The 20,346-nt window shown below is 48.6% G+C and overlaps 1 protein-coding gene and 1 long non-coding RNA gene across 3 annotated transcripts in view; one reads left to right on the plus strand and one right to left on the minus strand.

Moving 5' to 3' along the window:
* LOC130282648 (uncharacterized) overlaps window positions 1-16,249 on the minus strand; it is a 62,884-nt gene extending 46,635 nt beyond the window's left edge. The window contains exon 1 of the long non-coding RNA XR_008846475.1: window positions 15,978-16,249. This is a non-coding gene — a long non-coding RNA (uncharacterized LOC130282648). The remainder of the gene's footprint in view (window positions 1-15,977) is intronic.
* Window positions 1-20,346, plus strand: part of TCIRG1 (T cell immune regulator 1, ATPase H+ transporting V0 subunit a3) — a 550,359-nt gene that overhangs the window by 101,003 nt on the left and 429,010 nt on the right. The gene's annotated exons all lie outside the window — the stretch shown is intronic.

Consider the following 20,346-nt stretch of genomic DNA (forward strand, 5'->3'; position numbering starts at 1 on the left):
CCTCCTATCTCTCTCTCTCGACCTCCTATCTCTCTCTCGACCTGCTATTTCTCTCTCTCGACCTGCTATTTTCTCTCTCGACCTCCTATCTCTCTCTCTCGACCTCCTATCTCTCTCTCGACCTACTATCTCTCTCGACCTACTATCTCTCTCGACCTACTATCTCTCACTCGACCTCCTCTCTCACTCGACCTCCTCTCTCGACCTCCTATCTCTCTCTCGACCTCCTATCTCTCTCTCGACCTCCTATCTCTCTTTCTCGACCTCCTATCTCTCTCTCTCTCGACCTCCTATCTCTCTCTCTCTCGACCTCCTATCTCTCTCTCTCTCGACCTCCTATCTCTCTCTCTCTCCTCGACCTACTATCTCTCTCTCTCGACCTCCTATCTCTCTCTCTCGACCTCCTATCTCTCTCTCTCGACCTCCTATCTCTCTCTCTCTCGACCTACTATCTCTCTCTCTCGACCTACTATCTCTCTCTCTCGACCTCCTATCTCTCTCTCTCGACCTACTATCTCTCTCTCTCGATACTATCTCTCTCTCGACCTCCTATCTCTCTCTCTCGACCTCCTATCGACCTACTATCTCTCTCTCTCTCTCTCTCGACCTACTATCTCTCTCTCTCTCTCTCTCTCGACCTCCTATCTCTCTCTCTCTCTCTCTCTCTCTCGACCTCCTATCTCTCTCTCGACCTCCTATCTCTCTCTCTCGACCTCCTATCTCTCTCTCCTCGTCCTCCTATCTCTCTCTCTCGTCCTCCTATCTCTCTCTCTCGTCCTCCTATCTCTCTCTCTCTCTCTCTCTCTCGACCTCCTATCTCTCTCTCTCTCTCTCTCTCTCTCTCTCTCGACCTCCTATCTCTCTCTCTCTCTCTCTCTCTTGACCTCCTATCTCTCTCTCTCGACCTCCTATCTCTCTCTCGACCTCCTATCTCTCTCTCTCTCTCTCTCTCGACCTCCTATCTCTCTCTCTCTCTCGACCTCCTATCTCTCTCTCTCTCTCTCGACCTCCTATCTCTCTCTCTCTCTCTCGACCTCCTATCTCTCTCTCTCTCTCCTCGACCTCCTATCTCTCTCTCTCTCTCTCTCTCGACCTCCTATCTCTCTCTCTCTCTCTCTCTCGACCTCCTATCTCTCTCTCTCTCTCTCTCTCTCTCTCTCGACCTCCTATCTCTCTCTCTCTCTCTCTCTCGACCTCCTATCTCTCTCTCTCTCTCTCTCTCGACCTCCTAATCTCTCTCTCCTCTCTCTCTCTCGACCTCCTATCTCTCTCTCTCGACCTCTCTCTCGACCTCCTATCTCTCTCTCTCGACCTCCTATCTCTCTCTCTCGACCTACTATCTCTCTCGACCTACTATCTCTCTCGACCTACTATCTCTCTCTCGACCTACTATCTCTCTCTCGGACCTCCTATCTCTCTCTCGACCTCCTATCTCTCTCTCGACCTCCTATCTCTCTCTCGACCTCCTCTCTCTCTCTCGACCTCCTCTCTCTCTCTCGACCTCCTCTCTCTCTCTCTCTCTCTCTCTCTCTCTCTCTCTCTCTCTCTCTCTCTAGACCTACTATCTCTCTCTCTCTAGACCTACTATCTCTCTCTCTCGACCTCCTACCTCTCTCTCTCTCGACCTCCTATCTCTCTCTCTCTCGACCTCCTATCTCTCTCTCTCTCTCTCTCTCTCTCTCGACCTCCTATCTCTCTCTCTCTCTCTCTCTCGACCTCCTATCTCTCTCTCTCTCTCTCTCTCTCTCTCTCTCTCTCTCTCTCGACCTCCTATCTCTCTCTCTCTCTCGACCTCCTATCTCTCTCTCTCTCTCTCTCGACCTCCTATCTCTCTCTCTCTCTCTCTCGACCTCCTATCTCTCTCTCTCTCTCTCTCGACCTCCTATCTCTCTCTCTCTCTCTCTCTCGACCTCCTATCTCTCTCTCTCTCTCGACCTCCTATCTCTCTCTCTCTCTCGACCTCTCTCTCTCTCTCGACCTCTCTCTCTCTCTCTCGACCCTCTCTCTCTCTCTCGACCTGCTATTTCTCTCTCTCGACCTGCTATCTCTCTCTCTCGACCTCCTATCTCTCTCTCTCGACCTCCTATCTCTCTCTCTCTCGACCTCCTATCTCTCTCTCTCTCGACCTCCTATCTCTCTCTCTCTCGACCTCCTATCTCTCTCTCGACCTCCTATCTCTCTCTCGACCTCCTATCTCTCTCTCTCTCGACCTCCTATCTCTCTCTCGACCTCCTATCTCTCTCTCGACCTCCTATCTCTCTCTCGACCTCCTATCTCTCTCTCGACCTCCTCTCTCTCTCTCGACCTCCTCTCTCTCTCTCTCTCTCTCTCTCTCTCTCTCTCTAGACCTACTATCTCTCTCTCTCTAGACCTACTATCTCTCTCTCTCGACCTCCTACCTCTCTCTCTCTCGACCTCCTATCTCTCTCTCTCTCGACCTCCTATCTCTCTCTCTCTCTCTCTCTCTCTCTCGACCTCCTATCTCTCTCTCTCTCTCTCTCTCGACCTCCTATCTCTCTCTCTCTCTCTCTCTCTCTCTCTCTCTCTCTCTCTCTCTCGACCTCCTATCTCTCTCTCTCTCTCGACCTCCTATCTCTCTCTCTCTCTCTCTCGACCTCCTATCTCTCTCTCTCTCTCTCTCGACCTCCTATCTCTCTCTCTCTCTCTCTCGACCTCCTATCTCTCTCTCTCTCTCGACCTCCTATCTCTCTCTCTCTCTCGACCTCCTATCTCTCTCTCTCTCTCGACCTCTCTCTCTCTCTCGACCTCTCTCTCTCTCTCGACCTCTCTCTCTCTCTCGACCTGCTATTTCTCTCTCTCGACCTCCTATCTCTCTCTCTCGACCTCCTATCTCTCTCTCTCGACCTCCTATCTCTCTCGACCTACTATCTCTCTCGACCTACTATCTCTCTCGACCTACTATCTCTCTCGACCTACTATCTCTCACTCGACCTCCTCTCTCTCGACCTCCTCTCTCGACCTCCTATCTCTCTCTCTCGACCTCCTATCTCTCTCTCGACCTGCTATTTCTCTCTCTCGACCTGCTATTTCTCTCTCTCGACCTCCTATCTCTCTCTCTCGACCTCCTATCTCTCTCTCGACCTACTATCTCTCTCGACCTACTATCTCTCTCGACCTACTATCTCTCACTCGACCTCCTCTCTCACTCGACCTCCTCTCTCGACCTCCTATCTCTCTCTCGACCTCCTATCTCTCTCTCGACCTCCTATCTCTCTTTCTCGACCTCCTATCTCTCCTCTCTCTCGACCTCCTATCTCTCTCTCTCTCGACCTCCTATCTCTCTCTCTCTCGACCTCCTATCTCTCTCTCTCTCGACCTACTATCTCTCTCTCTCGACCTCCTATCTCTCTCTCTCGACCTCCTATCTCTCTCTCTCGACCTCCTATCTCTCTCTCTCTCGACCTACTATCTCTCTCTCTCGACCTACTATCTCTCTCTCTCGACCTCCTATCTCTCTCTCTCGACCTACTATCTCTCTCTCTCGATACTATCTCTCTCTCGACCTCCTATCTCTCTCTCTCGACCTCCTATCGACCTACTATCTCTCTCTCTCTCTCTCTCGACCTACTATCTCTCTCTCTCTCTCTCTCTCGACCTCCTATCTCTCTCTCTCTCTCTCTCTCTCTCTCTCGACCTCCTATCTCTCTCTCGACCTCCTATCTCTCTCTCTCGACCTCCTATCTCTCTCTCTCGTCCTCCTATCTCTCTCTCTCGTCCTCCTATCTCTCTCTCTCTCTCTCTCTCTCTCGACCTCCTATCTCTCTCTCTCTCTCTCTCTCTCTCGACCTCCTATCTCTCTCTCGACCTCCTATCTCTCTCTCTCGACCTCCTATCTCTCTCTCTCGTCCTCCTATCTCTCTCTCTCTCTCTCTCTCGACCTCCTATCGACCTACTATCTCTCTCTCTCTCTCTCTCTCTCTCTCGACCTCCTATCTCTCTCTCTCTCGACCTCCTATCTCTCTCTCTCTCTCTCTCTCTCTCTCTCTCGACCTCCTATATCTCTCTCGACCTCCTATCTCTGTCTCTCTCTCTCGACCTCCTATCTCTCGACCTCCTATCGACCTCCTATCTCTCTCTCTCGACCTCCTATCTCTCTCTCGACCTCCTATCTCTCGACCTCCTATCGACCTCCTATCTCTCTCTCTCGACCTCCTATCTCTCTCTCTCTTGACCTATCTCTCTCTCTCTCTCTCTCGACCTCCTATCTCTCTCTCGACCTCCTATCTCTCTCTCTCTCGACCTCCTATCTCTCTCTCTCTCTCTCTCTCTCTCTTGACCTCCTATCTCTCTCTCTCTCTCGACCTCCTATCTCTCCTCTCTCGACCTCCTATCTCTCTCGACCTCCTATCTCTCTCTCTCTCTCTCTCTCTCTCTCGACCTCCTATCTCTCTCGACCTCCTATCTCTCTCTCTCTCTCTCTCTCGACCTCCTATCTCTCTCTCTCTCTCTCTCTCTCTCGACCTCCTATCTCTCTCTCTCTCTCTCTCTCTCTCGACCTCCTATCTCTCTCTCTCTCTCTCTCTCTCTCGACCTCCTATCTCTCTCTCTCTCTCTCTCTCTCGACCTCCTATCTCTCTCTCTCTCTCTCTCTCTCGACCTCCTATCTCTCTCTCTCTCTCTCTCTCTCTCTCTCGACCTCCTATCTCTCTCTCTCTCTCTCTCTCTCTCGACCTCCTATCTCTCTCTCTCTCTCTCTCTCTCTCTCGACCTCCTATCTCTCTCTCTCTCTCTCTCTCTCTCGACCTCCTATCTCTCTCTCTCTCTCTCTCTCTCGACCTCCTATCTCTCTCTCTCTCTCTCTCTCGACCTCCTATCTCTCTCTCTCTCTCTCTCTCTCTCTCTCGACCTCCTATCTCTCTCTCTCTCTCTCGACCTCCTATCTCTCTCTCTCGACCTCCTATCTCTCTCTCTCTCGACCTCCTATCGACCTCCTATCTCTCTCTCTCGACCTCCTATCTCTCTCTCTCGACCTCTTATCTCTCTCTCGACCTCCTATCTCTCTCTCTCGACCTCCTATCGACCTCCTATCTCTCTCTCTCGACCTCCTATCTCTCTCTCTCGACCTCCTATCTCTCTCTCTCGACCTCTTATCTCTCTCTCGACCTCCTATCTCTCTCTCTCGACCTCCTATCTCTCTCGACCTCCTATCTCTCTCTCGACCTACTATCTCTCTCTCTCTCTCTCGACCTACTATCTCTCTCTCTCTCTCTCTCTCTCGACCTCCTATCTCTCTCTCGACCTCCTATCTCTCTCTCTCGACCTCCTATCTCTCTCTCTCGTCCTCCTATCTCTCTCTCTCGTCCTCCTATCTCTCTCTCTCTCTCTCTCGACCTCCTATCGACCTACTATCTCTCTCTCTCTCTCTCTCTCTCTCGACCTCCTATCTCTCTCTCTCTCGACCTCCTATCTCTCTCTCTCTCTCTCGACCTCCTATCTCTGTCTCTCTCTCTCGACCTCCTATCTCTCTCTCTCTCTCTCTCGACCTCCTATCTCTCTCTCTCTCGACCTCCTATCTCTCTCTCTCTCTCTCGACCTCCTATCTCTGTCTCTCTCTCTCGACCTCCTATCTCTCTCTCGACCTCCTATCGACCTCCTATCTCTCTCTCTCTTGACCTCCTATCTCTCTCTCTCTCTCTCTCGACCTCCTATATCTCTCTCGACCTCCTATCTCTCTCTCGACCTCCTATCTCTCTCTCTCTCTCTCTCTCGACCTCCTATCTCTCTCTCTCTTGACCTCCTATCTCTCTCTCTCTCTCTCGACCTCCTATCTCTCTCTCTCTCTCTCTCTCTCGACCTCCTATCTCTCTCTCTCTCTCTCTCGACCTCCTATCTCTCTCTCTCTCTCGACCTCCTCTCTCTCTCTCTCTCTCTCGACCTCCTATCTCTCTCTCTCTCTCTCTCTCGACCTCCTATCTCTCTCTCTCTCTCTCTCGACCTCCTATCTCTCTCTCTCTCTCTCTCTCTCTCGACCTCCTATCTCTCTCTCTCTCTCTCGACCTCCTATCTCTCTCTCTCTCTCTCTCTCTCTCTCTCTTGACCTCCTATCTCTCTCTCTCTCTCTCTCGACCTCCTATCTCTCTCTCTCTCGACCTCCTATCTCTCTCTCTCTCTCTCTCTCTCGACCTCCTATCTCTCTCTCTCTCTCTCTCGACCTCCTATCTCTCTCTCTCTCTCTCTCTCGACCTCCTATCTCTCTCTCTCTCTCGACCTCCTATCTCTCTCTCTCTCTCTCTCGACCTCCTATCTCTCTCTCTCTCTCTCTCGACCTCCTATCTCTCTCTCTCTCTCTCTCTCTCGACCTCCTATCTCTCTCTCTCTCTCGACCTCCTATCTCTCTCTCTCTCTCTCTCGACCTCCTATCTCTCTCTCTCTCCCGACCTCCTATCTCTCTCTCTCTCTCCCGACCTCCTATCTCTCTCTCTCTCTCTCGACCTCTTATCTCTCTCTCTCTCTCGACCTCCTATCTCTCTCTCTCGACCTCTCTCTCTCTCTCGACCTGCTATTTCTCTCTCTCGACCTCCTATCTCTCTCTCTCGACCTCCTATCTCTCTCTCTCGACCTACTATCTCTCTCGACCTACTATCTCTCACTCGACCTCCTCTCTCTCACTCGACCTCCTCTCTCGACCTCCTATCTCTCTTTCTCGACCTCCTATCTCTCTCTCTCGACCTCCTATCTCTCTCTCTCGACCTCCTATCTCTCTCTCTCTCTCTCTCTCTCTCGACCTCCTATCTCTCTCTCTCTCTCTCTCTCTCGACCTCTTATCTCTCTCTCTCTCTCGACCTCCTATCTCTCTCTCTCGACCTCTCTCTCTCTCTCGACCTGCTATTTCTCTCTCTCGACCTCCTATCTCTCTCTCTCGACCTACTATCTCTCTCTCTCGACCTACTATCTCTCACTCGACCTCCTCTCTCTCACTCGACCTCTCTCTCACTCGACCTCCTCTCTCGACCTCCTATCTCTCTTTCTCGACCTCCTATCTCTCTCTCTCGACCTCCTATCTCTCTCGACCTCCTATCTCTCTCTCTCTCTCTCTCTCGACCTCCTATCTCTCTCTCTCTCGACCTCCTATCTCTCTCTCTCTCGACCTCTTATCTCTCTCTCTCTCTCGACCTCCTATCTCTCTCTCTCGACCTCCTATCTCTCTCTCTCGACCTCCTATCTCTCTCTCTCGACCTCCTATCTCTCTCTCTCGACCTGCTATTTCTCTCTCTCGACCTGCTATTTCTCTCTCTCGACCTACTATCTCTCTCGACCTACTATCTCTCACTCGACCTCCTCTCTCTCACTCGACCTCCTCTCTCGACCTCCTATCTCTCTTTCTCGACCTCCTATCTCTCTCTCGACCTCCTATCTCTCTCTCGACCTCCTATCTCTCTCTCGACCTCCTATCTCTCTCTCTCTCTCTCGACCTCCTATCTCTCTCTCTCGACCTCCTATCTCTCTCTCCTCGACCTCCTATCTCTCTCGACCTCCTATCTCTCTCTCTCGCTCTTCTCTCTCGACCTCCTATCTCTCTCTCTCTCGACCTACTATCTCTCCTCTCTCTCTCGACCACTACTATCTCTCTCTCTCTCTCGACCTACTATCTCTCTCTCTCTCTCGACCTACTATCTCTCTCTCTCTCTCTGACTCCTCTGCTTCTATCTCTCTCTCTCTCTCGACCTCCTATCTCTCTCTCTCTCTCGACCTCCTATCTCTCTCTCTCTCTCTACCTCCTATCTCTCTCTCTCTCGACCTCCTATCGACCTACTATCTCTCTCTCTCTACCTCCTATCTCTCTCTCTCGACCTCTCTATCTCTCTCGACCTCCTATCTCTCCTCGACCTCCTATCTCTCTCTCTCTCTATCCTCCTATCTCTCTCTCTCTCTCTCTCTCTCGACCTCCTATCTCTCTCTCTCTCTCTCTCTCAGACCTCCTATCTCTCTCTCTCTCCTCTCTCTCTCTCTCTCTCTCTCTCTCTCGACCTCTCTCTCTCTCTCTCTCTCTCTCTCTCTCTCTCTCTATCTCTCTCTCTCTCTTCTCTCTCTCTCTCTCGACCTCCTCTCTCTCTCTCTCGACCTCCTATCTCTCTCTCTCGACCTCCTATCTCTCTCTCTCGACCTACTATCTCTCTCTCTCTCGACCTACTATCTCTCTCTCTCGACCTCCTATCTCTCTCTCTCTCTCGACCTCCTATCTCTCTCTCTCTCGACCTCCTCTCTCTCTCTCGACCTCCTATCTCTCTCTCGCTCTCTCTCTCGACCTCCTATCTCTCGACCTCCTATCTCTCTCGTCTCGACCTCCTATCGACCTCTATCGACCTCTATCTCCTATCTCTTCTCTCTCGACCTCCTATCTCTCTCTCTCTCGACCTCCTATATCTCTCTCTCTCTCTTCGACCTCCTATCTCTCTTCTCTCTCTCTCTCTCGACCTCCTATCTCTCTTTCTCTCTCTCATCTCGACCTCCTATCTCTCCTTCTCTCTCTCTCTCTCGACCTCCTATCTCTCTTTCTCTCTCTCTCTCTCGACCTCCTATCGACCTACTATCTCTCTCTCTCGACCTCCTATCGACCTACTATCTCTCTCTCTCTCTCTCTCTCTCTCTCTCTCTCTCTCTCTCTCGACCTCCTATCTCTCTCGACCTCCTATCTCTCTCTCTCTCTCGACTTCCTCTATCTCTCTCGACCTCTATCTCTCTCTCTCTCTCTCTCTCGACCTCCTATCTCTCTCTCAGACCTCTTATCTCTCTCTCTCTCTCTCTCTCTCGACCCTCCTATTTCTCTCTCTCTCTCTCTCGACCTCCTATTTCTCTCTCTCTCTCTCGACCTCGAACCTCCTATCTCTCTCTCTCTCTCTCTCGACCTCCTATCTCTCTCTCTCTCTCTCTCTCTCTCTCTCTCTCGACCTCCTATCTCTCTCTCTCTCTCTCTCTCTCTCTCTCTCTCGACCTCCTATCTCTCTCTCTCTCTCTCTCTCTCTCTCTCTCTCGACCTCCTATCTCCCCTCCTCCTCTCTCTCTCTCCCCCCTCTCTCTCTCTCTCTCTCTCTCGACCTCCTATCTCTCTCTCGACCTCCTATCGACCTACTATCTCTCTCTCTCGACCTCCTATCTCTCTCGACCTCCTATCGACCTACTATCTCTCTCTCTCTCTCTCTCTCTCTCTCTCTCTCTCTCTCTCTCTCTCTCTCTCTCTCTCTCTCTCAACCTCCTATCGACCTCCTATCTCTCTCTCTTGACCTCCTATCTCTCTCTTGACCTCCTATCTCTCTCTCTTGACCTCCTATCTCTCTCTCTTGACCTCCTATCTCTCTCTCTCTTGACCTCCTATCTCTCTCTTGACCTCCTATCTCTCTCGACCTCCTATCTCTCTCTCTCGACCTCCTATCTCTCTCTCTCTCTCGACCTTCTATCTCTCTCTCTCGTCCTCCTATCTCTCTCTCTCGACCTCCTATCGACCTACTATCTCTCTCTCTCGACCTCCTATCTCTCTCTCTCTCGACCTCCTATCTCTCTCTCTCGACCTCCTATCTCTCTCTCTCGACCTCCTATCTCTCTCTCTCGACCTCCTATCTCTCTCTCTCTCTCTCTCTCTCTCGACCTCCTATCTCTCTCTCTCTCGACCTCCTATCTCTCTCTCGACCTCCTATCTCTCTCTCGACCTACTATCTCTCTCTCGACCTCCTCTCTCTCACTCGACCTCCTATCTCTCTCTCCTCTCTCTCTCGACCTCCTATCTCTCTCTCTCTCTCTCTCTCGACCTCCTATCTCTCGACCTTCTCTCTCTATATCTCTCTCTCGACCTCCTATCTCTCTCTCGACCTCCTATCTCTCTCTCGACCTCCTATCTCTCTCTCTCTCGACCTCCTATCTCTCTCTCTCTCGACCTCCTATTCTCTCTCTCTCTCGACCTACTATCTCTCTCTCTCTCGACCTACTATCTCTCTCTCTCTCGACCTACTATCTCTCTCTCTCTCTCGACCTACTATCTCTCTCTCGACCTCCTATCTCTCTCTCTCTCGACCTCCTATCTCTCTCTCTCTCGACCTCCTATCTCTCTCTCTCTCGACCTCCTATCTCTCTCTCTCTCGACCTCCTATCTCTCTCGACCTCCTATCTCTCTCTCTCTCGACCTCCTATCTCTATCTCTCTCGACCTCCTATCTCTATCTCTCTCGACCTCCTATCTCTATCTCTCTCGACCTCCTATCTCTCTCTCTCGACCTCCTATCTCTCTCTCTCTCGACCTCCTATCTCTCTCTCTCTCTCTCTCGACCTCCTATCTCTCTCTCTCTCTCTCTCTCGACCTCCTATCTCTCTTTCTCTCTCTCTCTCTCTCGACCTCCTATCTCTCTCTCTCTCTCTCTCTCTCTCTCTCTCGACCTCCTATCGACCTACTATCTCTCTCTCTCTCGACCTCCTATCGACCTACTATCTCTCTCTCTCTCGACCTCCTATCGACCTCCTATCTCCATCTCTCTCGACCTCCTATCTCTCTCTCTCTCTCTCTCTCTCTCTCTCTCTCTCGACCTCCTATCTCTCTCTCTCTCTCTCGACCTCCTATCTCTCTCTCTCTCTCTCGACCTCCTATCTCTCTCTCTCTCGACCTCCTATCTCTCTCTCTCTCGACCTCCTATCTCTCTCTCCCCCTCTCCCAATATGTGTACCAGGTATTGAAATATCTCCAGAACAGAAGTTATTTATCAAAGATTTATCAAAGTTTGTAGAGCTTATTTTCCCGTATATTGGGCACAACTCCGCTTACTTGCGACTTTTTTTGTGTACATCCCACCGCTCATCTTGACATCTTGATCACTTAGACGTTTTTTCACTTTTTTACTTTCCAGTGCACCCTGATTTATCAACTGCGACTGTCGCAGATCTAGGCGCATCTGAAAAAAAAGCTCCAGGAATCTACACGAGCTTGAAACCTTGCTTATGTATCTGCTTTTCTGACTACCTGATCACGGATCACACTGATTTACATCCCCACCTTGTCTCCCACCCGCCCGCGCCACACAGCTCCCATCTGTCTGCTACCTGTTGCAAGACTACAACTCCCAGCATGCCCTTAAAGTGAGGGCTGGCGGGAGATGTGCGGCGCAGGCAGGTAGGAGACAAGGTGGGAATGTAAATCAGTGCCCCTGTCATTAGGGTAGTGGGGATAGAATCAGATGGAGCCCGGGCGGCTGCAGAGTGATGCCAGCCCGGACTCCTTTAACATACCTCGGCGCCGTGGAGTTTCTGGAGTCCGCTAATGTAATTTCACATTTCCCGCTGGGTCCCGTGATTGGGCAGGACCAAGCAGCCAATCACGGGACCCGGCGGGAAATTTGATCTTACAGTGGGGACTAAAACTCTGCAGCGCCGTTAAAAGGAAACCGGGCTGGCATCACTCTGCAGCCGCCTGGGACTCCTGCAGACGGGCTGGAAGATGTGCAGGAGCCTTCCCTGCCATCCCTCAGCACTGTGGTACATGCTGGGTCTCTAAATTGTGGGCCATTAAGATCTTGCATAACTACAGCTCCCAGCATACACGAACAGCAAATGGCTTTCAGGGCATACTGAGAGTTGTATATGCGTGCCTCCTGCTGTTGTATCTCTACAACTCCCAGCATGCCCTTTGACTATCAGTTTCATCCTGGGAGTTTGTAGTTTTGTCGACAAGCTGGAGGCACACTCTGGGTAAACACACAGTTAGTTAACAGAACCCTAGTTCTTACCATCAGTGTGCCTCCAGCTGTCGCAAAACTACAACTCCCAGCATGAACAATAGCGGAAGGGCATGCTGGGAGTTGTAGAGATGCAACAGCTGGAGGCACGCATATGCAACTCTCAGCATGCCCTGAAAGCAATTTGCCTGTTCGTGCATGCTGGGAGTTGTAGTTATGCAAGATCTTAATGGCCATAATGTAGAGACCACTGTACAGTGATCTCAAAACTGTGGCCCTTCAGATGTTGCTAGGTAATTACTCACCCACCTGGCTCCCGTCAAGGCTGCCACTGCTTCTCACATCACAGTTCCCCCGCTCTGCCACCCATGGAACTGAACTTTGACCCTCGTGCCACCTCCACGATCTGCTATTGGTCGGTCACTTCTGATAAGTGGGGTGGCATCCCCGCCACCTCACTCCTATCACTTCAGGGTGAAATCACTGCAAATCTCTTGTCTGAATTGACAAGGGGGGAGGAGCCTCCCAGGCATTGGCACGGAATGCCTTCTGAACGATTTCAGCAGGCCTCCCGTACCGTTTCACCGCCCGATTACCAGTGGTGAACAGATACGCTGTGGGCGTACATGTACGCCCCTTGGTTCTTGACAGGTTAATGATTTAATCGAACGCCACTCGCAGAATTCTGCAAGTGAAGTTTTAATGTGGCGGCTGCTGCCAAAATCTGTTTTCTCCTCAATCTCTCCTGGATGAGATGTACAGGCTACTGTTATTTCTCCTGTATGTTTGTGCTCCTGTACGTTCCTCCTGACATGATTTTCTCTCAAAGCTGCTGTGCAATGACCACTGTACAAACCCCCGAGCATCTCTGCTTCCCCTGTATGAACCCCGGGCATCTCTGCTTCCCTGTATGAACCCCGGGCATCTCTGCTTCCCTGTATGAACCCCGGCATCTCTGCTTCCCTGTATGAACCCGGGCATCTCTTGTTCCCTGTATGAACCCCGGCATCTCTGCTTCCCTGTATGAACCCCGGGCATCTCTGCTTCCCTGTATGAACCCCGGGCATCTCTGCTTCCCTGTATGAACCCCGGGCATCTCTGCTTCCCTGTATGAACCACCGGGCATCTCTGCTTCCCTGTATGAACCCCGGGCATCTCTGCTTCCCTGTATGAACCCCGGGCATCTCTGCCTCCCTGTATGAACCCCGGCATCTCTGCCTCCCTGTATGAACCCCGGGCATCTCTGCCTCCCTGTATGAACCCCGGCCATCTCTGCCTCCCTGTATGAACCCCGGGCATCTCTGCCCTCCCTGTATGAACCCCGGGCATCTCTGCCTCCCTGTATGAACCCCGGGCATCTCTGCCTCCCTGTATGAACCCCGGGCATCTCTGCCTCCCTGTATGAACCCCGGGCATCTCTGCCTCCCTGTATGAACCCCGGGCATCTCTGCCTCCCTGTATGAACCCCGGGCATCTCTGCCTCCCTGTATGAACCCCGGGCATCTCTGCCTCCCTGTATGAACCCCGGGCATCTCTGCCTCCCTGTATGAACCCCGGGCATCTCTGCCTCCCTGTATGAACCCCGGGCATCTCTGCCTCCCTGTATGAACCCCGGGCATCTCTGCCTCCCTGTATGAACCCCGGGCATCTCTGCCTCCCTGTATGAACCCCGGGCATTTCTACAAGCCTGTATGAACGCTGACATATAAATGCACAGGGTTCCTACAGTGATGTTCATGTCCTGTACAAGCCCCATTCATTTTTATGTCCTCTTTATGGGGCTAATGATCACCTCATGAAAAACCAGAAACCGGCCCGTGCAGTTCGTCCTCCACCTTGCAGCTTGAGGAAACCTGCGCTATACACAGCACACTAATATATATATATATATATATATATATATATATATATATACATATATATATATATATATAGTGTTATACAAAGCACACCAATGTGTGTGTGTATGTGTATATATATAATGTGTATATATATATATATATATATATATATATATATATATATATATATATAATATATATATATATATATATATATATATATATATAATATATTATATATATATATGAGTAGTTAGGAGTAGGCGTATTAGTCTAGTAATGCAAAAAGCAAAATCTGTAGTTGCAGTATCTTGTAATACCTTTTTTATTGGACTAACAAGATTTTGTAGAGACAAGCTTTCGGGATTCCTCCCTTTATAAAGTCATAAGCATTTCTGAGCTCACAAGGGGAAAACACACGTTCTATCTCACAAAATATGCAGGGGTTAAAACAAACATATGTGGAGAATGGACTTTAAGTTGGGTCATAAATTGTATAGCTATAGGACGATAGACTAGAGATAAGGATGAGGTGGGGGGGCTGAGATGAGAATATATATATTTCTATTTACATACTTACACAGGGGTGTGGAAATTTAAAAAAAAAACTACTTGTCCAAGGGACTAAAACTGAACACAAGCTACTTGTCCCTCAAGAAAATCTACTTGTCCTGGTGGATGAAATAATTTCCACCAAAATAGTACGATTCACCCCACTAGACCATCAGGGATGGATATAAGATCCTTTAGACACTGCTGACAGCGGTGATCTAATGGTTTAATAGGTGATCGCAGTATGCCAGGGTATTAGCGGTGGGAGAGCTGTAGCTCCTCTTACACCCGAGGGAAGCCCAGATAAGTCTAGATATAACTTTTTGATCACCATAAAAAATTTCTCATATGAAGTGACCAAAAATGAACAATTCTGGACTATTTTTTACATTTACACCGTTCACCGTACGGTTTAATAAACATTATATTTTAATAGTCTGGACATTTCCACATGTAGCAATACCACTTATGTTTATTTTTGTACATTATTTTTATTTAAAGAAAATTGGAAACTTTTATTAGTAAGGGGCTTATTCACATATATACGCACTATTTAAAATATTTTAATCACTATTTTTCAGTCTCAATAGGGACTTATGTGTTACTGGGGGGGGGTTCTGCTTCTCCAGTTTGTGCGCTGCATTTTGTGTCAGAAAATGCTGGAAGTTGCATTTAGTTACTAGATAACTACAACTCCCAGCATGCCCTGATACAGTCTATGGTTGTGTGGGTGTTGCAGCATGTTGCACTGTATAGTACAGTTAAGATTATTGTGTAACATGCTGGGAGTTGTAGTTTTGGTTCGGGCGTGTTTGCGTGCATCCGTGGGGCTCTTGGTTGGCGGGTGAGTATGAAGGGGGGGGATTCTGGGGGTGCAATTTAGTGCGGGTGCCACTAAAAATAAATAAAATTAGATAGCACAACTGCCCTAATGCCCGACGTGACAGTCCGCTCCTATACAAAACATTCATGCATACACATATCATACATGCACCAGCCACTGCCCCCATATCATACATACACACACCCACCACTGCCCCCCCACATCATACATTACATACACACATCACACTTAGACATTATACACACATCACACATTACATACACATCACACACAGACATTATACACACATCACACATTACATACACATCACACATGGACATCATACACACATCATACATTACATACACATCACACACAGACAGACATCATACACACATCACACATTACATACAAATCACACATAGACATCACACATCATACACACATCATACATTACATACACATCACACAGACATCAAACACACATCATACATAACATACACACATCACACAGACATCATACACAGACATCAAACACACATCATACATAACATACACATCACACAGACATCATACACACATCACACATACACTCACACCATACATATACACCATACATATGCACACATCATACATACACCCGCCACTGCCCACCCCACATCATACATCACATACACACACACATCACACTTAGACATCATTCACACATCATACATTACATACACATCACACACAGAGACATCATACACACATCATACATTACATACACATCACACATAGACATCATACACACATCACACACTCTCACACCATACATATCCACCAGTGTTTCCCAACCAGGGTGCATCCAGCTGTTGCAAAACTACAACTCCCAGCATGCCCAGGGCATGCTGGGAGTTGTAGTTTTGCAACAGCTGGAGGTGGAGGCACCCTGGTTGGGAAACACTGATATACACCATACATATGCACACATCATACATACACCTGCCGCTGCCCCCCCATCATACATTACATACACATCACACATACACTCACACCATACATATACAACCACCCCTCCTGTCGCCTGTATTCTTGGTCTCCTCACCTGAGCCGCCATGAGTGGACATCAGAGCTGTAGTCCCGGCCGGTGTGAGGTGAGATTTCCGTCCTCCCCCTCCTCTATGTTTTCCTCGTGCAAACAAGCAACCTCCCCGTGGTGGATTAGGTCCTGTCTAGACAGAGCAGGGGAGGGGGAGGGATAGAGCTGTGTGCGGGGGATGGAGCTGTCAACATCTTTTCTCTCACCCTGCTGTGTCTTCTGAGCTCCGTCCATCCTCCGGGAGGGGAGATAAGGGGGCTCTGCAGTCAGCTGGAGGCCGCCGCCCCCTCCATACACTCTGAGCCCTGTGTGAGGTGTAGACTTCCATCGGCTCCTGCGTCTCACACCGACATTAAAGAAAAATAAGGGAGAAGTCTGTCTGTCCCTGCTAGCCCGATACAGGGCTAAATCTATAAACAATTCACCTGCCCGGTGCCCAAAACTACTTGTCCCGGGCGTCGGGCGATAGAATTTCCACATCCCTGCTCATATCTATCTATCTATTTCATATCTATCTCCAGGGGTGTGGAAATTTAAAAAAAAAAATACTTGTCCAAGGGACTAAAGCAGAACACAATCTACTTGTCCCTCAAGAAAATCCACTTGTCCTGGTAGATGAAATAATTTCCACCAAAATAGTCTGATCCCCCCCCCCCACTAGAGATGGATATAAGATTCCTTTAGACACTGCAGTCAACTTCAACAGCGATGATCTAATGGTTTAATAGCGGCCACGGTGATCGCAGCATGCCAGGCTATTATGGCGGGAGGGAGAGCTGTAGCTCCTCTTACACCCCAGACAAGCCCAGAAAAGTCTAGATATAACTTTTTGATCACCATGAAAACTTTCTCATATGAAGTGACCAAAAATGAACAATTCTGGACTATTATTTACATTTACAACATTCACCGTACGGTTTAATTAACATTATATTTTAATAGTCTGGACATTTCCACATGTAGCGATACCACTTATGTTTATTTTTGTACATTATTTTTATTTAAAGAAAATTGGAAACTTTTATTAGGAAAGGGGCTTATTCACATGTATACGCACTTTTTAAAATATTTTAATCACAATTTTTCAGTCTTCATAGGGACTTATGTGTTACGGGGGGGGGGGTTCTGCTTCTCCAGTTTATGTGCTGCATTTTGTGCCAGAAAATGCTGGAAGTTGCATTTAGTTACTAGATAACTACAACACCCAGCATGCCCTGATACAGCCTATGGTTGTGTGGGTGTTGCAGCATGTTGCACTGTATAGTAGGACAGTTAAGGTTATTGTGTAACATGCTGGGAGTTGTAGTTTTGGTTTGTGTCAGCTGCAGAGCCATAGTCTGTGTCAAGGAATACTGGGAATTGCAGTTAGTAACTACAACACCCAGCATGCCCTGATGCAGCCTATGGCTCTGCAGCTGACCCGAACCAAAACTACAACTCCCAGCATGTTACACTTTATAGTTCTACAGATTAGGTTATTGTCTAACATGCTGGGATTTGTTTTGGTTTGGGCGTGTTTGTGTGCATCCGTGGGGCTCTTGGTCGTCGGGCGAGTATGAAGGGGAGGATTCTGGGGGTGCAATTCAGTGCGGGTGACCAGAAGCCACTAAAAATAAAATTAGATGGCACAACTGGCGGCAGCGGCAGTGGCCCCCCCCCCCCCCCCACATCATACATTACATACATAGACACATCCTACATACACCCGCCGCTGCCCCCCCCCCACATCATATACACACACATCACACTTAGACAGACATCACACACACACCATACATATACATCATACATATGCACACATCATACATACACCCACCGCTGCCCCCCCCCCACATCATACATCACATGCATACACACATTATCCATTACATACACATCACATAGACATCATACACACATTATACATTACATACACATCACACACAGACATCATACACACATTATACATTACATACACATCACACACAGACATCATACACACATTATCCATTACATACACATCACATACATACACATCATACACACATTATACATTACATACACATCACACACAGACATCATACACATATTATCCATTACATACACATCATACACACATTATACATTACATACACATCACACACAGACATCATACACACATTATCCATTACATACACATCACACACAGACATCATACACACATTATCCATTACATACACATCACACACAGACATCATACACACATTATCCATTACATACACATCACACACAGACATCATACACACATTATCCATTACATACACATCACACACAGACATCATACACACATTATCCATTACATACACATCACACACAGACATCATACACACATTATCCATTACATACACATCACACACAGACATCATACACACATTATCCATTACATACACATCACACACAGACATCATACACACATTATCCATTACATACACATCACACACAGACATCATACACACATTATCCATTACATACACATCACACACAGACATCATACACACATTATCCATTACATACACATCACACACAGACATCATACACACATTATCCATTACATACACATCACACACAGACATTATACATTACATACACATCACACACAGACATTATACATTACATACACATCACACACAGACATTATACATTACATACACATCACACACAGACATCATACACACATTATCCATTACATACACATCACACACAGACATTATACATTACATACACATCACACTTAGACATCATACACACATCACACATACACTCACACCATACATATATACACCATACATATGCACACATCACACATAGACAGACATCATACACACATTATCCATTACATACACATCACACACAGACATCATACACACATTATCCATTACATACACATCACACACAGACATTATACATTACATACACATCACACACAGACATTATACATTACATACACATCACACACAGACATTATACATTACATACACATCACACACAGACATCATACACACATTATCCATTACATACACATCACACACAGACAGACAGACAGATATCATACACACATTACATACACATCACACATGCACTCACACCATACATATACAACCACCCTTCCTGTCGCCTGCATTCTCTGCCTCCTCACCTGAGCCGCCATGAGTGGACATCAGAGCTGTAGTCCCGGTCGGTGTGAGGTTACATGGGTTTGAAAATCTCCCCTCACACCGGAAGTTCTCTCCTCTCTCCCCTCCCCCGCTCTGTTTTCCCCGTGCAAACATGCAGCCTCCCCATGGTGGATTAGGTCCTGTGGAGACAGGGGAGGGGGAGGGATAGAGCTGTGTGCCGAGCTGTTACGTCCTTTCTCTCACCCTGCTGTGTATTCTTGTGTAGAGCTGCATCCTCCGGGAGGGGGCTCTGCAGTCAGCTGGAGGCCGCCGTCCCCTCCATACACTCTGAGGCCGATGTGAGGTGCAGACTTCCATCCGCTCCTGCGCCTCACACCGACATTAAAGAAAAATAAGGGGGACGTCTGTCTGTCCCTGCTAGCCCGATACAGGGCTAAATCTATAAACAATACACCTGCCCAGCGCCCAAAACTACTTGTCCCGGGCGTCGGGCGATAGAATTTCCACATCCCTGTTACATACATACAGCCTGTGCAGAGTAGTCACCTCTATTGTTTCTCAGTAGCCTCCTGGGAGTTGTAGTTCACCAACACCTCTATTGTCCCAGTAGTCTCCTGGGAGTTGTAGTTCACCAACACATCTATTGTATCTCAGTCTCCTGGGGGTTGTAGTTCATAAACCAGTGTTTCCCAACCAGGGTGCCTCCAGATGTTGCAAATCTACTACTCCCAGCATTCCCTGGTTGGGAAACACTGGCATACACACACACATAACAGGGACTACAACTCCCAGCATGTCATTCAGGAGTCCCCCCCCCCCCCCCCCCCTCACACATATAAATCATCCCCAGTATGATATTTATTCCCCTACAGTCTGTCTCCTTCACACACAGAAATCCTCCCCGTGCAGTGCAGTCTGTCCTCCTTCACACAGAGCAGTCATTATGGAGGTGAGGAGCTGTGCACGGACATCCTCTCTCCCCCTGCTCTGTTATCCCTGTGCAAACTTGCAACCTCCCCATGGTAGATCAGGTCCTGTGGAGACAGAGTAGGGGGAGGGGATGGAGCTGTGTGCGGGGGTTGGAGCTGTGTACAGAGCTGTGGACGTTCCTCGCTCTCCCCTGCCTCTTGTGTAATGTACAGCGGGGGTGTAAGTGAGATTTCCGAACCTAAGGGGCGTGGCTTAATAATGTTCTGCAGACGTGCGATCTCGGTGTGAAACATCGGCCTCTGTCCTCGCTC

The sequence above is a fragment of the Hyla sarda genome, chromosome 7 (genome assembly GCF_029499605.1).
Source record: "Hyla sarda isolate aHylSar1 chromosome 7, aHylSar1.hap1, whole genome shotgun sequence".
Taxonomy (NCBI): domain Eukaryota; kingdom Metazoa; phylum Chordata; class Amphibia; order Anura; family Hylidae; genus Hyla; species Hyla sarda.